The sequence below is a fragment of the Pongo abelii genome, chromosome 11 (assembly GCF_028885655.2).
Source record: "Pongo abelii isolate AG06213 chromosome 11, NHGRI_mPonAbe1-v2.0_pri, whole genome shotgun sequence".
Lineage (NCBI taxonomy): Eukaryota > Metazoa > Chordata > Mammalia > Primates > Hominidae > Pongo > Pongo abelii.
In genome coordinates this window covers 120,278,010-120,299,977 of record NC_071996.2, presented here as the reverse complement: position 1 = coordinate 120,299,977, position 21,968 = coordinate 120,278,010, and the positions used below count along the sequence as shown (strand labels likewise).

The 21,968-nt window shown below is 46.3% G+C and overlaps 1 long non-coding RNA gene across 1 annotated transcript in view; it reads right to left on the bottom strand.

Annotated features, from left to right (window-relative positions):
• Positions 1 to 21,968, bottom strand: part of LOC129058122 (uncharacterized) — a 627,088-nt gene that overhangs the window by 435,897 nt on the left and 169,223 nt on the right. The window lies entirely within an intron of this gene.

Sequence of the window (21,968 nt, the reverse complement as noted above, 5' to 3'; positions counted from 1 at the left end):
TATTGAAGGAAATTTTGTGATGGGACCTCTATGAAGGAGAGGTGCAGAGAGCCAAGTCCTATCCAGCAGCCTTAATTCTTGGGAGAGTGTTTAAGGAGAAAATCTTGATGGTCTAATAGTAACCAAAAGCCAGAACAAGCAGGTCGGAGTTCAAGACCAGCCTGTAGGGAGGGAAAGGAAGCACTGCAGGCCCAGATGCTTTGTCATCCCTTTGGCAAAAGCAAATTCTGAAGACCCTCAACAGGTGGACTTAAGGGGGATATAAATTATTGTGAGAAGAGAGGATAAAGTTACAGATTTAGAAAGGATTATAGAGGTTACTTGAACTACTTCTACCCTTCTGATATACTCCTCAATATGGCTTCTGCTCTCTCTACCCGCTTTATGTCCTTTCTACCAAAAGTTCTAAGTTCACCTGTGACCTCTTAGTTTCAAAATCTAAAGAACATTTCTCAGTATTTCCAACAGAATATTTGGCAGCATCTGCCACTAGTATAATCAAAACAATAAATAAATAAATCATATATACATTAAAAAAAAAACCGACAAATACATAGGCTTTGAGGAGGAAGGGACTGGTTCACCAGCTCAGGGTTTCTTCCCACATCCCTGATAACAGGTTAGACTCCTCCTTTGGCTCCTCTTCTAACCAGTTTTTTAGTGTCTAAATGTGTCTCTCTTAAATTGTGGTTCCCAGAGGTAAAATATATTTTTCATATGAGGTTTGACCAAGGGAGAGTATAACAGAAATCTTCCTATTTTTCCTGTTGACTTTTCTAAGAAAAAAATCAAGTGCAAGAGCTAAAGAGAAGAGTGTCACAGTGGCCACCCTAATGTTGATCTTGTAGACTGCCTCCTTAAAGTTCTTCAGACAAATGGATCTAAGTTTCCTTTCCAAAAGCCAAACCTATCCAATACACGATGGAAATAAAATAATGTCTCATTAATAATAATAAAATATATACGATTAATTTATAATAATTTTTTTTCAACAAGTGGTTCCCTTTTCTGAAAACAAAACACTGGCTATATAGGAAAATAATATGTTATTGTTTGCAAAGAATCTTATAATTTCTTGGCAACTTCTGTTAATAAATTACTGTCCCATTAAAGTAAAAACTAAAACCATTATAAATTATTCCCTATCTTGTATAGTTGATTCTGAGATCATTAAGGGGCTTGAATATTAATGAAGCTAGCGAATGCAGTTGATGAGACTACAGTAAGCAATTGATTGCTTACGGCATCCATCTCTGTGTGACTGACTCTGACATCTGGCCTTGAGAAAATCATTTCCCTACTCATCCTCCTTTCCTCATCTGTAAAATGGGCCTGTTGGATTTCTAAGTTCTATTTTGCCTAGGCTGATCCGCCTGGCCACATTCCATCTTTTCTGCTCAAAACATCCCATGGCTTCTACAATCACCTTTGTCTCTTTAGCCCTACCTCCTGAAATCAAATTCATTCTCCTATGAGATCCTCATCTCTCCCCCATTTGATCTTCTTCTGGGCACCAGTCCCACGACTTGCACAAACCACCCCTGCAACAACGCACCAATGTGCAAGGAAAAAGAAACTGCATTCACAAACACTAACTGAGATTTGTCACATTAAAGTGCATCTAAAACACAGATATGTAATTGGGGATGAGATTAGTTTCTGTATTGCTGACTTCCACTGGATTCCTTGGGACAGTAATAAACACAGTCCATGGGAATAGTCCCTGAGGAAAGTGACCTGTCACTAGGCCCCTCTTGGGGGCAGGAGACCTGCAGTGTTAACTTGGCTCCACCTCCACTTTACAAACAGACTCAGCCCTATTTCTGGGCTCCGTTTTTTCCCAAGCTGCCTGGGGAGATTCAGCTTATCTCCTCCACCTTTCCAGTGGCCTTGGAGAGTAGTGAAACTGGTTTTTCCTGAGGTTCTTTGAGGCACCTTTGACTTTGCTCTTGGTTCATTTCTTCCTCAGGACCCCCTTTAGAGGTCAGGGTTAGCTTGCTTTCCACTTAAACTCTCCATTTTCAGGTTTTTCTACTGAGGAAGGACCTGCAGGTCACAGTACAAAGAGTGGTACGGAAAAGAATGCGGGTTCTCATTCTCTAATCAGTGGCCCATTGGATGGATGCTGTGGGTTTATCCCCCTCTCTGTCTCCACATCCATAAAGTCCAATCCATGGAGATTGCACTTCAATCTGTTTATACCACTCTCTGGAGAGAGGGCTTTTACCACCTCCTTCAGCCTCCCATCTCTGCACCCAGTACAGGGAATTAATATGTTTACCTGCTAGAATTTACCCAAGTAGCCCTTTTCTGAGGATAAACAGCATTTAAAGAGAACTACTTATGGGGGGCGGGGGCGGGAAACCAATAGGTTTCTTGTATTTTCAAGCTGATAATGAAAGAAGGAAGCCAGAGAGGAAAGTCATCTGCATATCCAAAATTTTATCCTATTTATTAAAATCTTTGTAGAATTCAGATTAGCATGAAAATCTATTTTCTGAAAAGTTCAAGAATTATATGCTTTGACATAAACCCTTCCTGCATTCAGGAAATGATTGTGTTGTAGCTTTAAGAAGGGCAACCCTATCCTTGTTCTCACACCAAATTGCACTCCACATTCAGAGGCCTAGAGCAGCTGAGCTAAGGCAAGTAAGTGCTGAGGATGCTGTGCAGCAGGTAACTCCTGGAGTCCTGCCAGGCAGACATGGCAGAGTACAGCCTTGCACACACATGCTCACCCACACTGAGGTTGCTGTTTGGTGTGACGGCTGTACCCACTGAGCAGCCATTCTCAACACGGGGATAATTTTTCCCTCCCTGGGACATGGCACAATGTCTGAGACAATTTTTAGTTATCACAACTGGTATGTGGGTGGGGTGGGGCATGGGGGTTTGTTATTAGCATCTAGTGGGTAGAAGCCAAGGATGCTGCTACACTTTCTACAATGCCCCAAACAGTTCCCATCCCAAAGTATTGTCCAGCCCAAGATGTCGATTGTGCCGAAATTGAGAAATGCTGCCTTTAGAGTAACCAAGTTTGGGAAAAGAGTCATTTCTCCTGTGTATTTTCAGATCTACCATCTCCCAAGCTCCAATTCTGAATGCATTCATTCATTCTCTCATTCATTTATTCATTCATTCATTCTATATGCATATATTGAACTCCTACTACTGTATACCAAACCCTATGAAGGTGCCGAATAAAGTGGTAAGAGGAAGTAGCCATGATCCCTGTCCTTAAAGAGAATGCAATCATGCAGGGAGAGAGATCAACATTAAGAGTATATACTTGACAGCAGACACCATTCTAAGAACTTTGTTTATTCATTTAATTCTTACAATAGTCCTATGGGATAGGTAATATTATTCCTGGGTCATCAGTGAGATCATTGAGGCAATATGTAGAGACGTTAGGTAACTTGCACAAGATCACACAGACAACAGGTAGTGCAGGCAGGATTCAGGCATAAGCTCCCGGGCTACAGGGCCCATCTATGCTTTTAACCAGCATGCCATGCTGCCTGTCATATAAACAAACACACAGCTGGTATGATAGCAAATTATTTAAAAAGGAGAGGAAAATGAAGCTTTGAATGGCTATTATAAAAGGAAGTATAATACAGTCAAGAGGCTCTGAAGAGAACTCCTTGAGGAAATGGCACTTGGGCTAAGATCTGAGGAGTTGACAACCAAGACAGAGAAGGGTCTTCCAGGCAGAGGGACAGCATGTGTATTTGTTTTCTGTTGTTGCTGTAACAAATCACCACAAACGTAGTGGCTTAAGACAACACACATTTATTCTCTTACAGTTCTGTAGTTTAGACACATGATGCGAGTCTCACTGAGTTAAAAACAAGATGTTGGCAGAAGTGCATTCCTTTCTGAAGGCTCTAGGGGGAATCTGTTTCCTTGCCTTTTCCAGCTTCTAGGGGCTGCCTGCGTTCTTTGGCTTTCAGCTCCTTTCCATCTTCAGAGCCAGCGATGTCTGATTGAGTCCATCTCTCATCAAATCATTTCAACCTTTTATTCTGCTCCCTCTGCTGCTCTTAAGGGCCCTTGTGATTACACTAGGCCCACCAAGATAATCCAGAATGATCTCTCTATGTTAAGGTCAGTTGATTGACAACCTTAATTCCATCTGCAACCTTATTTCCCCTTTGCCATGCAATGAAACATATTCACAGGTTCTGGGGATTAAGCTGTGGACATCTTTGGGAGGTCATTATTCCGCCTATTACAGACAGCATGTCAAAAGCCTTGTAGAAGAAGAAAAGAGACAAGTATGAGAGTTGGAGGAAGGTCCACATGGTTGAAACAGAGGAAAGGAAGGGAGAAGTGGACAGGAGGCTAGGTCACAGGGCCAGACATGATGGACCTTGGAAGCTACATTAGAAATGTGGTCTTCTTCCTGAGAGCAAGGGTTAGCTCTGAAGCATGTTAACCAGGGCATTGGTGTGATTGGATTAGCATTCTGACACCTCTACAGTAGGTGTGTAACAAGGAGAGAGTAGAGGAAGAGGCCAGAGTGGGGCAGGCGGACACGTTGTAGAGGGGAGGGGGTGCAGATGGGAAGTGATGGCAGTCTAGAATGGAATTTAAGATGGAGAGAGACAGGAAGATGAAGATTCAAGAGGTGTTTCAGAGATGAAATCAATATAACTTGGGTTTGGGTGAGTAGGAAATGGAGAATGAGAGAGAGGGAGAAGTCAGGGAGGCTCCTGGGCTTGGGTAACCAGTGGTGCCACAGAGAATGAGAACAGTTGAGGAGGAGCTCATAGAGGTGGGGGGAAATTGGCTTTGAACGCATTAAATATCAAATGTCCAAAAGGAAATTCCAGCTAGGCTGGTGGATCTGTGAGTCTAGAGCCCAGAGGAAAGGCCTTATCCATGGTTGCTACAGTGACTGTTGGATAATTCCAACTCCGTCTCTGGCTATCTCAAAACCAATATATCTCAGAACAAATCTGTTACCTTCCCGCAAACCAGCTTCGACACCTGCATCCTTTTCCCTGTTAAGGCACCATCCTACAAGGTCAGAAGTTTTATCTGACTTATCTTACCAGGCTCCATACAGTGCAGCAATGTGTCTGGACTCTCATAAGATAATAATAAACATGGTAGAATAAATAACTGATTAAACCAATGAATTAATCAATTACCTCTAAGTCTCTTTCTCTGGGTCCCTCTGCCCTACTCCCTGCACCACACACTCTTATTCTGTTTCTTTTGGGCAAAAAGTCAGGTCTGTTTAGTTTACAAAGATCTGGGGTCAAATTGTGTTTTGACCCTAGCACCTGTAGCCACAGGACCTTTGACCTTAAAACTGCAAAGGGCTCTGTTTCTTTAAGCAGCTCAGCCAGACACTCAGAAATTTAACAAAACTGACAACCATCGCTGGATTTTATTATTTGTTTGGGTGTCTAAAATCATAGTTATTTCCCATAAGAGATATGTTTCATAAAGCATTGCTATAAATTGATTCATTTAAATATAAAATTGTAGCTTTTTCAATCAGATAAATATATTCTCATGTATATATTATTTTGTGAATTCATGTTCTTTGTCCTTTAAAGTTTCCAAGAACTCTACACTCATTCACCACACAGAACTGCAGTAGAGAGAGAAACAACTGCTCACAAAGGAATGGTCCACTGGGTCAGAGCCTCCCTGAGCTTAAACCTTAATTAATCAATCACTCAGAAAAGCAGCCATTAAGCTCTGCTGTATTCATCACTGTAAAAAAAAAAAAAAGAATTACAGACATGGTGCTTTAAAAGCTTGTAGGCTGAGACGATTTTCTGCCTTTTGCACCATACTTGTTAGATGGTTAAATGAGAAATTGAACAAAAACACAGCAAAATGTTAAAAAGAGTTCTGGGGTTCTCTTTAGATCAAATGTTAGCTCATTCTATCACAACAAAACTCTAGTCAGATAATTTTCCTTTTCTTCATTCACCAAATGAACTTTATTGAATACCTATTATTTGCCAGGCAAAGGGAATACAGCAGGGAAGAGTCTGCTCCAGTTCCCTGCGGGACTCACATTCAAGAAGGAGGAGATAGTCAATCAGCAATAGATAAACAAAAAAATACTAAGTCTTCATGATTGCAGTAGGACTGTGTGAAATAAAGAAGTACTGTAGGCCGCACTTTTAGGAAACGCCTGTCACCATAGTTAATATTTAAGCTAAAATATGAATAATAGGAAAAAAGCAGGGGCATAATACAAAAATCTGGGGGAAGATCCCAAATATTTCTTGACTAAAAACTACATAAAACAGGGACTGAGCCCTGTTTAACATTACAGTCACTGGAGTTACTACCACAGAATGTCAGCTCTGGGTACTCAAAAAGGAGCAGGTATTTACGGTCTTTAAAATATATATAATCACCTCCAGGACCTACCTAACCTCTTGACACTTCGCAAGCCTCCCTAAACCAGTACCGTAATCACTACAAAGTTGTGCTTACAGGCTTTGAGCCAGCAGATCCAGCCCTTACCCCCATATCTGGGCACAAAGACTCTTTTTTTTCAGGCTGGAAATTTTCTAACCTTGACTCCCTCTAATATTTTTCATTTCCCATTTATCTTTTAATGGGTTCAAGGCTTTGCCCAGTTTCCAGGTGGGTCCTGCTTTGGCACCTTAAGAGTAACTGCAGAAAAACCCCTCCCTTCACTTCCGAACCACAGTAAAGTAAATGTTTGGGCTAGAAAAAACGGGAACCACCTTCCCCTCTCTCCCCACTCCCCAAAAAGACTCCTTGTAGCTGATTTAGAGCACAGATTCCCTCAGTCTTCTCTTCTAGGACATCACATCCTCCACCATAGGAAGTTCTTTCTCATGACCAGTTCCTCCAGCTACAACTTTATTCCATGTACGGAGCTGGTTCTTGCTGCTAAAACCAGTGGCTGACTCTTCACAGACTCAACACAGCTTAGGAAAAAATTGGTGAACTTGAAGATGGGTCAATAGAAATTAAACAAACTGAAGCACAACGGCAAAAAAGGGTAGAAAACATAACAAAGTGAAACAAAAACAGAATACAGCATCCAAGAGCTGCGGGATGATAAAAGCTAATGGCTGGACATGCAGTCATCACATAAACTGGAAGGGTCCTAGGGTTATTAGTTCAACCTGTCCCCACCTAACCCCTAGTTATACAGCATTAACTTCAAAGTCACCCTGAAAGTCAGCTCCCAACCTTAATTTCTCAGTCATCTTCCTTGGCTAGCAAATTCTAATATTCTAATATAGAGATGGTCTTAGCAGTGATGAAAATGATGTTCTCATGGCATAGTTTGGGGGTCGTTAAAATAGGATTGCCAGATAAAACACAGAACATTCAGTTCAATTTGAATTTCACATTTTTAATCTAAAGCATGTCTTATGCAATATTTGGGACATACTTATACTAAAAAAGTATTCACTGATTACCTGAAATTCAAATTGAACTGGGCATCCATATTTTCATTTGCTAAATCTGCTAACTCTACATTAAAAGCCACCATGCAATCCACTCAAAAGTCTCTCCTTTTTGACCATCCACATTACCTATTCCTAACAAAACAATGGATTGGTTTATCAGGTCTACCAGGCATTAACCTAAGCCATGGGTGCTTGGTGAAGCGTGGGGCATAACATGGAGGAGTGGCAGGAGGAAACCTGCCACAGAGAAGAAAAACTCTGAGTCCAGAATCAGAACATCCTGTTCTAGAACCAGCTCTACCTCTTACAAATTGGGCAGCACCTCACTGAACTTCCGTGTCTCACCTTCCTAGCACATAAAATGACAATTACAGTCCCATTTAGTCCCCTCTCCCAAGATCTCAGGTGACCCTCAGCACAACTCTCCAAGGAAACATAATTTGAAAACCATATAGGAAGACATGCCCATCTGGCAATGGTATTATTGTTCCTTATGGGAAGGAATGAGAAAAAGACTGAGCTGCCAGGTAGAGGGTACTGGGTAAGGGAAGGGAAGTCCTCAGATGGCCTTTGCCCATCTATCTTGCCCCTCACTGCCATTAGCAACACCTGCTGTCATCAGACCTGCCCACTTCCACCCCGACAAATTGCATTTCAAACCATTATCGGTCAATAGCGTTTATTTTTGGACATTGCCATCATGAGTACCCCAGGCGACACCAGGCTCTGTGATGTCAGTGTGGCTGAGCTTGGCCTGGTCAATTCTCAAAGGGGAAAGTGCCAAGGGGATCGTGGGAGGGCACAGTGATACGAGACCCTGTCCTCTGAGCCAACTCCGATGACAGCCGGGGAAGTAAGCCTCCGTCAGGGACACCATTCACCTGCTGGCTTCTGGCCTCTCTCTGGTGATGATCAGCACCCAGCAAACTGGCTCAGGCATGAGTAATAAGACAGGTTTATTTCACGTGGCTCCTGGCGAGGGAGCAGTGGCCTGGATTCCATACATCAATAAGAGGACAGACAGCAAGCTGGCACTGGCCTGGAATTAGTACTCCCAACCTGGTTCTCCAGGGCTGATCTGCCATCTCTTGAGACTCCAGACTCTGAATCCAAGGCTCAACTGCCCCATTTTAGATGCCTCATGAGCCTAAATGACCTACCTGCAAGGCCAGATCCACCCCTCCCCTGCTGTCTCTCCCTTGCCAACATCCACGGCAGTCCCCACGTTCAGGAGAAAGAAGCATTAGGTATTTCCCCTGAATCTGAAAAAGAAAATTTGCATGAGCAGCAGGAAGCTCCCCTTGGCTCAGGGGCTCTTTAGTTATAAGAGGGAATGTGTTGTAGTCACAGCTAGAGAGACTTGAACTAGACAAAAGGATTTTGTACACTGCCACTGCAGCATGAGAACACAGATTGGAGGTAGTGGGACATGTTACCAAACGGGGTTACAGACAACCCTACTCTCATGTTTTCTGATCCAGAAGCAAGGGACTGCGGCAGGCCCAGAAAGAAAACTCCAGAGATGGAAAATTGTGATTCTTTGCACTATGAAATAAGCTAGAGCACAACTAAATGTCTGCTTGGAACACACGACATCCACAGGAACATCTTTAAACACAGAAGGTCTTCTCCACGCTCATCTCTGGTGATAGGACAACAGTGGGCCTCAAGTTTCTCCAGCCAGTAGCAGGTGAGTTGCACCCAGGCCTGTCAATTTCGTGCACACCTGACCCAGGGGCTCATGCTGCCCTCCAAACCTCTCTTAGCTGCCATGTTGACCCTGGGCACTACAGGTCTAGGAATGTGTACAAGAATTAGACAGCTGCACGCTCTTACACACATGTAGCCCATCAATGTCTCAAAAGTCCAGTCAAGGAAGGAGAGGCTAAGAGGGGCCCCTGGGGAAAGTGTAGAAGGTCCCACCAGGAAGCTGCCTCTTGAGTTCCTTTCTGAGCAGGAGCACCCATCTGGCCTGAGGCCTGTCCCTCCTGGCTCTCTCTGAAATGGCTTCTCTGTCCCTCCAGACCAGATCTGGTTTCAACAAACTTGGAACTCTTCAAGCCCTTTCCTGCTGTGAACTGATTTATTTGGATCCATCTGTCAGAGAGTGACTGAAGGGTGTCTGGCCAGCTAGCAGCCCAGCTGCAGCAGATGTTGTCTCAGAATGCCCTGCGAGGTGAGGCTCATATGGATTTTACCCACCCGTTCCACTTGTTCTCTTTTTGCCCTCCTGGGAAAGACTTGCAAAGGGGTTGAGAACATCTGCACGACCCATGAAAACCAGGAAAGTGAACAGGGCATCTTGGGGGCCACAGAGCACTAAAGAGGCAGGCGTGCTGGTGCAGTAAATGGCGGGGACCCTGACTCTAGCCTATGATTGTACACATAAAATAAACGTTGCTGATACCAGCGACAATTTATTAATAATTGTTAATAATTGTTAATAATTAATAATTAATTAATAATAATAAAATTTATTAATAATAAAATAAGCAACACTCTCTATTGTAAGTTCCGTATGACCAATGGATTCTCACAGAATGCTTTTGTGAATTTTTGCCAAACTCTTGTGTCTATAGTGAGTTTATCATTGCAGTTCAACTATGATTTGACATAGGGCTGTGTTTGGCAACAGCTTGTGAAACTTCAGAAAATTTAAAAATTGGGACCCAGTAGGAGCTGGGTCCCGTATCCCACTGAGTCGATCCCTCGAGTGGGCCCACAAAGGTAGGGACTGTGCTTGTCTGTGTCTGCAGCACTCATCACAGACCAACACAGTCAGCCAGTCACAGTTCAGCATTCAAGCTGTTCCCTGAATTGGACCTGCTCGCCTTGAATCACCCAAAGAAGAAAGCCAAGCAAGCAGGACCTGATAAAGTAGGAGCAGGTGTCCACAGGGAGCAGGGCCAGGGACTGATGGTGGCAGGTGGTGGGTAGCCAATAAGACTCCACAGACTGAGTGGTTCAGAGTTTGGAGAGAAGCAGCGGGCATGGAATGGGGAGAGCAGGAGCCAGGGAGGGCATTCCTGGTGAGAGGGACGGCACAAGGAAAGGCACGGGACAAAGGGCTGCCTTTCCCAGCACGCAGATCACTCTTAGATACCGTCACTAAACAAATGTTTATCATCCACTGTGTGCAAAGCATTGTTCTAAATTAAGCAAAGTCCCTGCTCTCATGGAGATTAAATTCTACCAGGGAAGAGACCCAATATACAGCAAACAAGAACCCTCCATGGTGGAGGATGCTATGAGCCAACAGCTTTTATTTCAATATGAGGAAGAACGTAATGTGGAGCCTAATCGCCAGGAATGTTAAACAGGTGCTTCTCAAAGAAAAGTCAAGTATGGCTAAGCAAAGAAAACCAGGTACCTTTCATGCACGGCTTCTCAGAGCCCTGGTGCTCATGGCCATCAGGAGTCACCAGCAGGAGCTGATGGGCTGTAGTGCTTGTCAAACTTGCTTCATGGATGGAAGAAAACAAAAACATGAGTGTGGCTCCCAGGTGGAGAGCCAGAACGTCTGACATCCTGGGCAGCCAGTGTAGGGATGTTAGAGCAAGTAGTCAGGCAGATACGAGCAGGGCTGGAGAGGGCTCCCTCCTACCAGCAATGTCCAGTGACCATCAGGTGATTGTCAGGCAGTTGCTACACACTGTCTCTCTAAAATAATAACTGGTCACCGCTGGTGCCAGGAAAAGGCAGTCTTCCAATAGATACAAAACACCTGAAGCTAGTGATCATCAGCAGCTTCCTGATAAGATCTCAGGAGTTAGGCGAGTGGGCCCACCAATGAGCTCTCAGAGGCAAAATGGCGAAGTTTAACTGATCTATGACCTTCCTCTAGGAACACTCCACTGGTAAGGGAAAAATGCCTCCAATGAGCACGTACACAACTTCAGTAAACTCACTGCACATGCGACCCCTTCTAAGTGCTGGCAGGTCACTGTGCATCCTAATGTGTCCGGAATTGGGTTCTTGGTCTCACTGACTTCGAGAATGAAGCCAAGGTCCCTCACGGTGAGTGTTACAATTCTTAAAGGCAGCGTGTCTGGGGTTTGTTCCTTCTGATGTTCGGATGTGTTTGGAGTTTCTTCCTTCTGGTGGGTTTGTCGCCTTGCTGGCTTCAGAAGTGAAGCTGCACACCTTCGCAGTGAGTGTTACAGCTCTTAAGGCTGCACGTCTGGAGTGGTTCGTTCCTCCTGATGTGTCTTGATGGCTTCAGGAGTGAGGCTGCAGACCTTCACACTGAGTTTTTACAGCTCACAAAGGCAGCACGGATCCAAACAGTGAACAGCAGCAAGATTTATTGCAAAAAAGGAAAGCACAAAACCTCCACACTGAGAAAGGACACCCCAGCAGGTTGCCACTGCTGATTGGGCAGCCTGCTTTTATTCTCTTATCTGGCCCCACCCACATCCTGCTGATTGGTCCATTTTACAGAGCGCTGATTGGTCTGTCTTACAGAGAGCTGATTGGTCCATTTTGACACGGTGCTGATTGGTGCGTTTACAATCCCTGAGCTAGACGCAAAAGTTCTCCACCTCCCCACTAGATTAGCTTGATACAGAGTGCTGATTGGTGTATTTACAAACCTTGAGCTAGACACAGAGTGCTGATTGGTGCATCTACAAACCTTGAGCTAGATACAGAGTGCCAATTGGTGTATTCACAATCCCTTAGCTAGACATAAAGGTTCTCCAAGTCCCCACCAGACTCAGAAGCCTAGCTGGCTTCACTCAGTGGATCTGGCACTGGGACTGCAGGTGGAGCTGCCTGCCAGTCCTGCGCCGTGCACCTGCACTCCTCAGCCCTTGGGCGGTCAATGGGACTGGGCACCATGGAGCAGGGAGCAGCGCTCCTAGGGGAGGCTCGGCGCTCAGGAGCCCACGGTGGGGGTGGGGGTGGGGGTGGGGGTGGGGGTGGGGGCGGGGGTGGGGGCGCGGGCTGGGGGTGGGGGTTGGGGAGGCTTAGGCAGGCTTAGGCATGGCCGGCTGCAGGTCCAGATCCCTGCCCGGCGGGGAGGCAGTTAAGGCCCTGCGAGAAATTGAGCACAACAGCTGCTGGCCCAGGTGCTAAGCCCCTCACCGCCCGGGCCGGCGGGGCTAGCCGGCCGCTCCGAGTGCGGGCCCCCCGAGCCCACGCCCATCCCGAACTCAGGCTGGCCCGCAAGCACCGCGCGCAGCCCCGGTTCCCGCCCGCCCCTCTCCCTCCGCTCCTCCCCGCAAGCTGAGGGAGCCGGCTCCGGCCTTGGCCAGTCCAGAAAGGGGCTCCCACAGTGCAGCCGCGAGCTGAAGGGCTCCTCAAGCACGGTCAGAGTGGGCACCAAGGCCGAGGAGGCACCAAGGGCCGTGAGGGCTGACAGTAGGCTGTCACCTCTTACTAACAGCCTACCCCAAGGGAAGAATCAGGGGAGAAGTGCAAACTCTGGAACCTTCCAAGGTATAAAACCCCAAGTCAAGGACAGAACAGTGCACTTGGACCTCTCAAGTTGCTTGTCTGGCCTTCTAACAAGTGTACTTTACTTCCTTTCATTCCTGCTCTAAAACTTTTTAATAAACTTTCACTCCTGCTCCAAAACTTGCCTCAGTCTCTCCCTCTGCCTTGTGCCCCTTAGTCGAATTCCTTCCTCTGTAAAGGCAAGAATCGAGTTACTCCAAACTGGTATGAATTCGCCACTGCTCACAAGAATGTTACTTCAACATCTGGGTTCCTGAGACCTGAATAGGGGAAATCAGAGAAGGGGGAAGGCTGATCCAGAAATGTAGGTACTGCTGTCAGCCCAGCTGCTGCTTCTCTGCATTGGCCACAACCCCCAAGTCCCCAAGAGAAATTAATCCCTGAGTGGCACTTGCATGGGGTAAGAGCTCCTGCTTGGGTCTGTCGTCACAAGGGCCAAGCCCCGTGCTGTGGAGCAATAGCCCAGGCTCGGCAAACAGGCAGGCCCTGGACAACTTGTTTCTGCCCAGACTCCTGAGAGAGCGGTTGGAGCCTCCAGAGAGCTCACGGTGAGACACAGCTCCTGGACTCCAGATGACCGAAGAACTGGCAGATTGATTAGGCTTCTCCAGGGACTTCTAAACTGTCCCACTGGGCCACCAGGGATCCTCCAAGGTGCCTTGGGAGGTACTGAGAGAGGTGACAAGCAGCTGAGGGATAGGGCTTCAGCAACTCCTGGCCTCAGCCACAGAAGGCCCCTCTGCTCTCTACTGAGGCTCTGCACAGAAAGGTTCATCTGATCCATAAGAAGAAAAACATATTTGCCACACACAGAGGGCTCCAGCCTTTGCCTCTGGTCCCTCCAGACATACAGCCATCTCCTAAACTACTCTTCCCTAATAATAGTCCTCTGGCTTCTCCATGAACTTGGCAGTTGCCAGATACTCTTTACACACTCAGGTCTGCCTGTCTCCCAGTTCTGGAGAAGGGAGGTAGATGAAGGAGAAAACTCAGACCCAGCAAGGAGAAGGAACCACAGCTGGTGGCAGAGCAGGGGTGGCCCAGAGCAAGCACTGTGTCAGCGGCTATGCAATCTGAACGTCCCCTCTTACAGCCCCTGCCATCCGTTGCTCCCAGCCCACAATTCCACCTCACCTCAGAGCTGCTGCCCAAGAGCTCATGAAAACGCCTCTGTGCTTTTTGGCCCTGCGGCTTAGTTCCACACACAGCACACTTTACCAGTTTTTGAGCCAGCCCTGGATGACAGTCATTTTCCCCAGGATTAAAAATCCCTTTAACCGATCCTTCATGCCACACAGGCTGAGCCTGGGAAAAACATCCGGGAGGCACATCTGGTCCACCAGCCGACCTCCCTCACAGATGGGCCTTCATGGGCATGAGCCCTGGTTCCTGCCACACCACCAGGAATGTGGCTTTGGGTCCCAGCCCCAGCCAAGAAGCTTACTCTACTGAGTAATTCTAGTGCCTGGAGAAAGTCAGCAAACGTCTCTGAGCCCATTTCTGCTTCTTTGCAATGTGGGGAAAACGCACCCTATTAACTCATTTAACCATCCATTATAACAAGCAAGGCAGTAGCCAAAAGCCAGTCAGAATCCTCAGTGAAGGGAGATCATCTGCAGCAATTCCAAGTGTCTGTTCTCTTGCAAGATTTTTGAGAGGTACAAATGCATATTGTTAAGTTTGGGGGCGGGCTCATAGTTTCAGTTCAATTCCTCTTTCTTTCCTTCAGCAGCCACCCAGAAGACAGCCTGATCTTGACAGAGGCTTTGACCATGGTGATTTTCACAGAAGCCCTAGATAGTCACCCCTTATCTGTCTTGGGAATAAAGTTGCTGAGGGTTGATTAGCAAAGGAGGGAAAGTGCAACCGAGGCCTGGCGTTTTCTAGACGAGAGATGGCAGCGGCGACAGGGCCCATGGGGTGGGGAAGCGGGTCAGCCGTGTGAGTGGCTCCATTCCTGTTAGTGGCACCACCAGCAGACCTCCCTGGAGCCAGCTAGTCCAGCCAGACTGATTAGGCCAATTCACTCTTTATCTGGGACAAGCAGATAAGGCTGTGGCCCAAGAGGGGTGGCTATGGGATGTGCCCAGCTGGAAGGAGACCCAAGAACACTGTAGCTGATGGAGAGGGAAGGGAAGAACAGAAAGAGTTCACTCAGGAGCCTCCTTTGTGGGTTTCAAATGGTCTCCAGTGAATATGGCATTGAGCCTCCTGACATGCCCCACCTGAGTACCCGAGGCTGGCAGTTCTCCAAGTCTAGAGAGCATCAGAATCACCTGGGGGGCTCCTAAAACACAGGTAGCGGGCCCCCACGCCAGGTCCTGCTTTAGCAGGTCAGGAAGGGACTAAGAATTTGTATGTCTAACAAATTTCCTGGTGATGTTGATGCCACTGGTTCGAGCACCACACTTTGAGAACTGCTGCCGTAGGCCCTTGATGAAACCTACCTGTCCAGCCCCTCCCCAGCCTCATCCTTCAGCTATTCCTCAAATCCATCTCCTTCATTACTCCAGAGACTCTACTTCCAAGAAAACCCCTAATGAGGAGGGATGGCCACCTCTCTCCCCACAATCTAGGGCAGTATAGGCACTGAGGTATGGGACCTGCTGGGCTCCACTTTCCTCATTTTAGGGTGGACTGTGGACTAAGTGATATCTCTTTTTCTTTTTTTTATTTTTATTTTTATTTTGAGATGGAGGCTCACTCTGTCGCCCAGGCTGGAGTTCAGTGGTACGATCTCAACTCACTACAATCTCCACCTCCCAGGTTCAAGCAATTCTCCTGCTTCAGCCTCTCGAGTAGCTGGGATTACAGGCGTGCGCCACCACACTTGGCTGATTTTTTGCATTTTTAGTAGAGATAGGGTTTCACCATGTTGGCCAGGCTGGTCTCGAATTTCTGGCCTCAAATGATCCACCCACCTTGGCCTCCCAAAGTGCTGGGATTACAGGCGTAAGCTGCCGCACCAGCCCTAAGCAATTTTTCAACAAGCCCGTTTCCACGCTGAAGTTCCCTGAATCCATGGAAGGGAAAAGAACACCAAGCTTTACCTGGGAACCTAGCTGGGGCCGGCTCTGTTCTTCCCATTCATCTGGACACTGGATTACACAGATGACTTCATTTTGAACATCCACTTACATCTAAACCCCTAAATACATGTCTGAAGAGTTTTTTAGTTGTCAACTTTCCCTCATTTTCCTCCTGTCTGCTTTCTTATCTTTGCCTTTTCCCCAGACTTAAGATTTAAGCAGAATTTTATTTCTGTAGATGTTTGATTCATTTTTTTAATACCTCAGCTGGACACCTTTCACCTGGGACACTCTGGTGCCCTCCCAGAATAGAATCTTGTCCACAACCATCTCCCCGACAGGCTTCTAGATACTGCCCTGGCCAGAATCAGTCACCCAGGCTGCACAGGAAGCCACCTGTTGCCTGGTCCCAGCCTTGGCCTAAATCACAGTGGGGAGCCCTGGCAAGAGGCTCAGTGCCTGCCCTCTGAATTGCTAGCAAGATCTCTGGCACCCACACCAAGGCTTTGTAAAACTCCACAAATTTTTCTGAGAAAGAAGTGTCCCTGCAGGCAGAAGGCCTACACTGCATCACTATTTCTGCTGTCAAATGACAGCCTCAGGGTCCCACAAGTGAGAGATGGGCAGACCCCTGCCTGGGCTAGAATTCTCAGGGTCTTGGGTCTCCACACAGAAGTTGCTCAGTCAGAACCCCCCTCTGTCCTCCAGGTGTCCTGCCAGACATATGTGCTTTCTCCCACTTGACCGTCGCCAATAAATCTTGGAGCTGGCCAAAGGCGGGTTCTCCTAACATTGCAGGTGAGAAAAGCTGAGATCCCCAGAGGAAAAATAACATGCCCAGCATTGCACAGATAAATTCTTGGTGGAGCGGGAAAAGGGCCAGGGTCCCCCAGACTTGAACGGCTCAATTTGCTTTGCCACAATTTGGCCCTGGGTGCTGTTGCCTAACTCAGATCTGACTGCATGTGCCAGGGCCAGCCTGCCCTGGCCGGTCCCTACTCTGTAACCGGACACAGCCATGAAGGACACCAAGGAGGGGGTGAGGGAGCAGAAAAGATATACAAAGGGATTTGAGTGGATTTGGTTACAAAGTTGCACCAGCCATTTCCTGGAATCTAATGGGAGCCAGTTCCGAGAACTTGAAGGGGTGGGGAAGTAGAAGGGGGAGGGAAAAAAAGGCAGATGACTGGCTTGCAGGGTGTGCAGTGGGGAGGAGAAATGGGCCCTGCTCTTGTGGCCAGCAGCCAGGCAGGCCAGGCTCCTGGAGGCAGGAAGGGGCCTGAGACCTGTCTTTCCCCAGCCCTCAAATGATTTCTGCAGCCTAGGGAAAGCCCCCAGGCCTTCCAATAAAGCTCCTTCCAAGCCTTCTTCCCAAAGCCCACTCTGGGCCTGGACAGCCTGGGGGGTTGATGCGCTTCTCCAGGGCTGGTAAGGACAAAAGGGAGCAAAGGTTCCTGGTCCACCCCGGATGCCTTTGCCCCGGGAGGCAGCCCTCTGGTGCTGGCCTTGTCTTCCAGGCCTCCTGCCCCTTTCCTCTTGCCTCCTGAACCCTCTCTTCTCTTCCTGCTCTCCCTCTGCTTCTGCCTTCACGTTCTTCTTCTTTCTGTAGAACTTCTCCACCTCCACCTTCCTCTACCCCTTTGGTAGTTACACATTCCGTAATGCCCAATTGAGGACAGATGCAGAATCTCATCCTGAACCCTTGTCCACGCTGAGCAAGTGGAGTTTGGAGATAAGAGTCAATGGGGACTTCACTTCTCACGAGTGATTCAGCAGCCTCCTGCACACCTGCTTTCACTCTCTAAGCCTCATTCCTGCCAGGAGGGCCATGCCTGCTAGGCCTAATCACCAACAGGGGGAAACCAGCAACCTCCTATTTTTCCAATCAGTCCCCCTATCATCACACACTTTATTTGCCCTCTTCCTTTCCTTTCCCCTTTACCCACAGAAGGAAAGATGGGGACTGCTCACCTGTTCCTCCCTCTATGATAGCTGCCTACATTGGCGTGCAAAACACCAAATCATAAGGCAAGACAAGGAAGCTTCACCCACTAAACCACAGGCTCCTTGAGGGAAGAACCTGTGCCTTTTGATGTTGTGCAACAAAGCCACTGTGATTTTGTGGCTGAATATATTTACTACTTTTATTTGGAGCTGCACCATTTTTTTGGCTTTTAAGGCCAATGTATTACTTCTATTATTTAAAAGTTGAGAGAGCCATATTGTTAATACTGAGGCATGAATTTGCAGCTCTTGCATACTTGGATACTCCGAAACCAACATATTTTCAATTGGGACCATCCTGGAAAATCTATTATGTAAAGGAGATGATGCATACTATCCCCAGCTGGGTCTGGGAGAGATATGGAGTAGGCATTCAGACAAGGTGTGTCCAATTGCTTAGTTGTTTCACTAAAGAAATCAAGACAGCATGGGTGGAAAGCCAAAGGGGATGGAAAGTCAAATGTCATGACCAGCACTCTGCAGATCACCCATCAACACTCCTCCTACTGTCTGACATCCTACTATCAATTGCAGATTTCGCTAAAAATTAAACCAAGTCAGATGTCTCTTCTTGGAAAAGCCCACAGACAGGGTGCCATCTCAGGATCATCTAAAGCTAGTGCGGGAAAGGCGAGTCCCTTTCTTTAGCAAAGAAATCTTTTTGTCTCAACCCTGACTTATTCCTGGGGCCTTCTGGGTGGTGTACACAGTGACTGAATCATATATATAGTATGACTTTTGAGGGCAATATCATGATAAGATGCCCACACAGAAGCAAAGCCAAGTTCCTTGGCCTTGTGTATAAGGCTCCCTAAAGTGGTCTGTGCCCCTGGAATTGCCTTGACCATGCTTGTGACTAGTTTTCCAGCCTGAAAAGCCCTGTCTATCTTTCCAGCATAACCTCCTCTGAGAAACTTTCTGATTTTCCTTAATTTTATTGACATTTCCCTTCCTGGAACTCCCAAAACACCATGCCTGAATCACCCATCTGGCCCTTGCAGCCTGTCGGTTGGTAAGTTGGCTTTTTATATGTCCACATAGCTGAAACCACCATCTCTGTGCAGATCCCCCAGGAGGTTCTTTGCACACTCCTCCAGTTTTGTTGTGCTTTCTATTCCCAAGTGACCCCTATGGGTGACTCTTCTTTGGAGGGCTACCTTTGGCCTGCTAGAGCCACTTCACTTGCATATAAGCAGAAAACCTGATATGCCCAGGAACCTATGACCTCATGGGGTAACCCCTGGCTCCCTTGTTCCAGGGCATGTATCAGTCAGGATCTAGTCTTAGGCAACAAACCACACCAGTTATTTTAACAGAGAGAATTTAATATAAAGAATTATTAACAGTATTAGGAACAGAAAAGGCTGAAGGGGATATTATTAAGGTATTGAAGAGGCAGCAATTATAAGCAGCTAATATCTTTGGTCTAGGGGAACACAAGGGAGCATTAGAATTATAAAACTTAAAAGCTTGAAGGGAGACACTCACAGAGCTGATCTGCAGCCCTTAGAAAAGGAGCTGCTTCTCTGCTGGGGCTGAAGGGGAGGGCTCACCATGCTGGGACCCAAACCCCTGAGCCAGATGATGGCCGATGGTGTTTCTGGGGGAGAACAATGGACCTAGTTCTACAAGTGTTGGCAAAACTGCAAACTGGTATCCCTGGCTGCTACTGGAAGGAACTGCCACTGCCAGGGTGAGGAAGCATTGCTAAGTGATACTGATAGGAGCGGAAAGCATAACGAGGAACAGAAAGCAAACAGGAAGGAACACCGGCCAGTCCAAACTAGAGACTGCCTTACAGAGATGGGATTAAATTTATTCACCTACGGAAACACTAGAACCATATTACCGCCATGTATATGAATTTCAGGGACAGCTTGAAATTAACAGAGGGCAAAGCCAAAATTGAAAGAGATCTATTTTGATTCAACTTGCTCATACTCTGATGCCCATACTCAGGAATGGAACTGTTCTCTTTCCTATATGAGTTAGTTTATTCTGGAAAACAGTAAAGAAGATGCCTACTTAAGTCACTTAACCAACTAGGACCTTGAATATGGAAACCACACACCATCCCAAATAGAGAGGATCTCAGGGACTGGCTATTACAACCTTCCCCTCTCCTTCCACCTACTATCAGACATTAACAGATGAGGAAACGAAATCACAGACGGACCAAGTGATCAAAGAGTGGCCAGGACTAGCCCTGGAACTGGAGTCATTCTTTTGTCAACAAGTATTTATTGATCATCTATTGTTCTGGCCACGGGTCTAGGTTCTTGGAAAATATCAGTGAATAAAACTCCCAGGAGATTGGGAAACCTGAAATGTAAGCCATACTGCGGCAAAGAGGTTTTGTCTGTGTCTCTTCTTCCTAAGGTGCTCCCTCTTTATTACTTTAGGAGGGCTTCATTTTTTGCTTATTTTATCTGCAGACCTCATCATGAAACAAAACACTTTCAGCAAGTTGTTGTGCTTAAAAGGAGAAGCTTGGGGAGGCAACAGTACACAGTGCAATGGACACTGCATTTTTCCCCCATGCTCCACTGGCCCCCATAGTTCTGGAAACCCTAAGACCATACCAATTTCAAACATCCTGCTCTTGTGACTAGTACGAACTAAGAACCTTGTTTCTGGATGGTTGGGTATATATGTCCATATTCATATTCTTCTTGGAAAGAGACTGGTGCCAGGACTGAGTGGCACAACAGGCCCCCCTGGTGCTCTGGAGGAATGGCCTGTCTTAGACACTGGTGGGGATCAACTGGTTTGGAAATTAGTTCACCTAACTCTTCCATGAAGACAACGAACTTTTATTTTATTTTTTTGCTTTAAGTTCTGAGATGCATGTGCAGAACGTGCAGGTTTATTACATGGGTATACATGTGCATAGTGGTTTGCTGCACCTATCAACCTGTCATCTAGGTTTCAAGCCCCACATGCCTTAGGTATTTGTCCTAATGATCTCCCTCCCCTTGCTCCCCATCCCCCAACTGGTCCCAGTGTGTGATGTTCCCCTCCCTGTGTCCGTGTGTTCTCATTGGAAAACAACAAACTTTTAAGAGATCTTATGGGAAACCTCAGAGATAATGGAGGAGCCAGGGTTTATTTGGGGGGTTGAAAGTTCTTACGTTCTATTTTTCTCATTTCCAAGGATACCAGGCCCATTTATTTGTTGATAATAGATATGAAGGTGCTTTGAGCTATAAAATAAAAGAAGCAAAGAGACCAAAAAGGAAGACAGATAAGACATTGGAAAATACAGATGTGGCTGCATTTCACCCTTCACCTGAGCTCGAATCAAGAAGCATGGCTTGTGCTCACTAATCCAGGGGATGAATTGAAATTATGTTTATTCTGGTCTTTGTTTTTCCCTCTTTCTCTTGATCTCCATTTTTTAATCTTTTCCTCTGATTTTCTAGTTTAACTCCTGGGAAACAAAAGGGACAAAGGGAAACTGGGCTCCAATTCTGTCAATCAACTGTCAGAACTTCTACAAGGTGCTTGGTCATGTAAATTAAAATTCTGAGAGTTGTAATATGTATCTGGGTTATCATTTCCCACATAATCTTGGAAATTTGAACACGGAGCACCTGGTAACCCATTTAGTACATGGATACACAGAAAACAAGGGCGTGATAATGGGATGGTAAATTCAGAACCTTTGAAAACTCTATTAAATATCTCAAATTGGAATTATCTTTGAAGAATCTATTTTATGTGTTTTGTATACGCTTATTTCAGTTGATACTATAAAGAAATACTTTTAGAATCCAGGGAAGACAAGGAATCCAGAATGAATGTCCTTCATACATTTTCTGTTCACATAGAATTGCTCTAACCTACCCCAAATAAATAGAGGTCTCCACTGTGCTAAAAGTCCTCTAAGCAATAAGAGTTTACAACCTCTCTTAGTCACCCATGCCAGGTCATTGCCAAAGTTCACCTTTAATGCTCTCTCACACTGCTGATGGGATTACAGGTCAATGAAACCTCTCTGAAAAGCAATTTAGAAAAAACATAACCCCTTTGACCCTATAAATCCACTTTC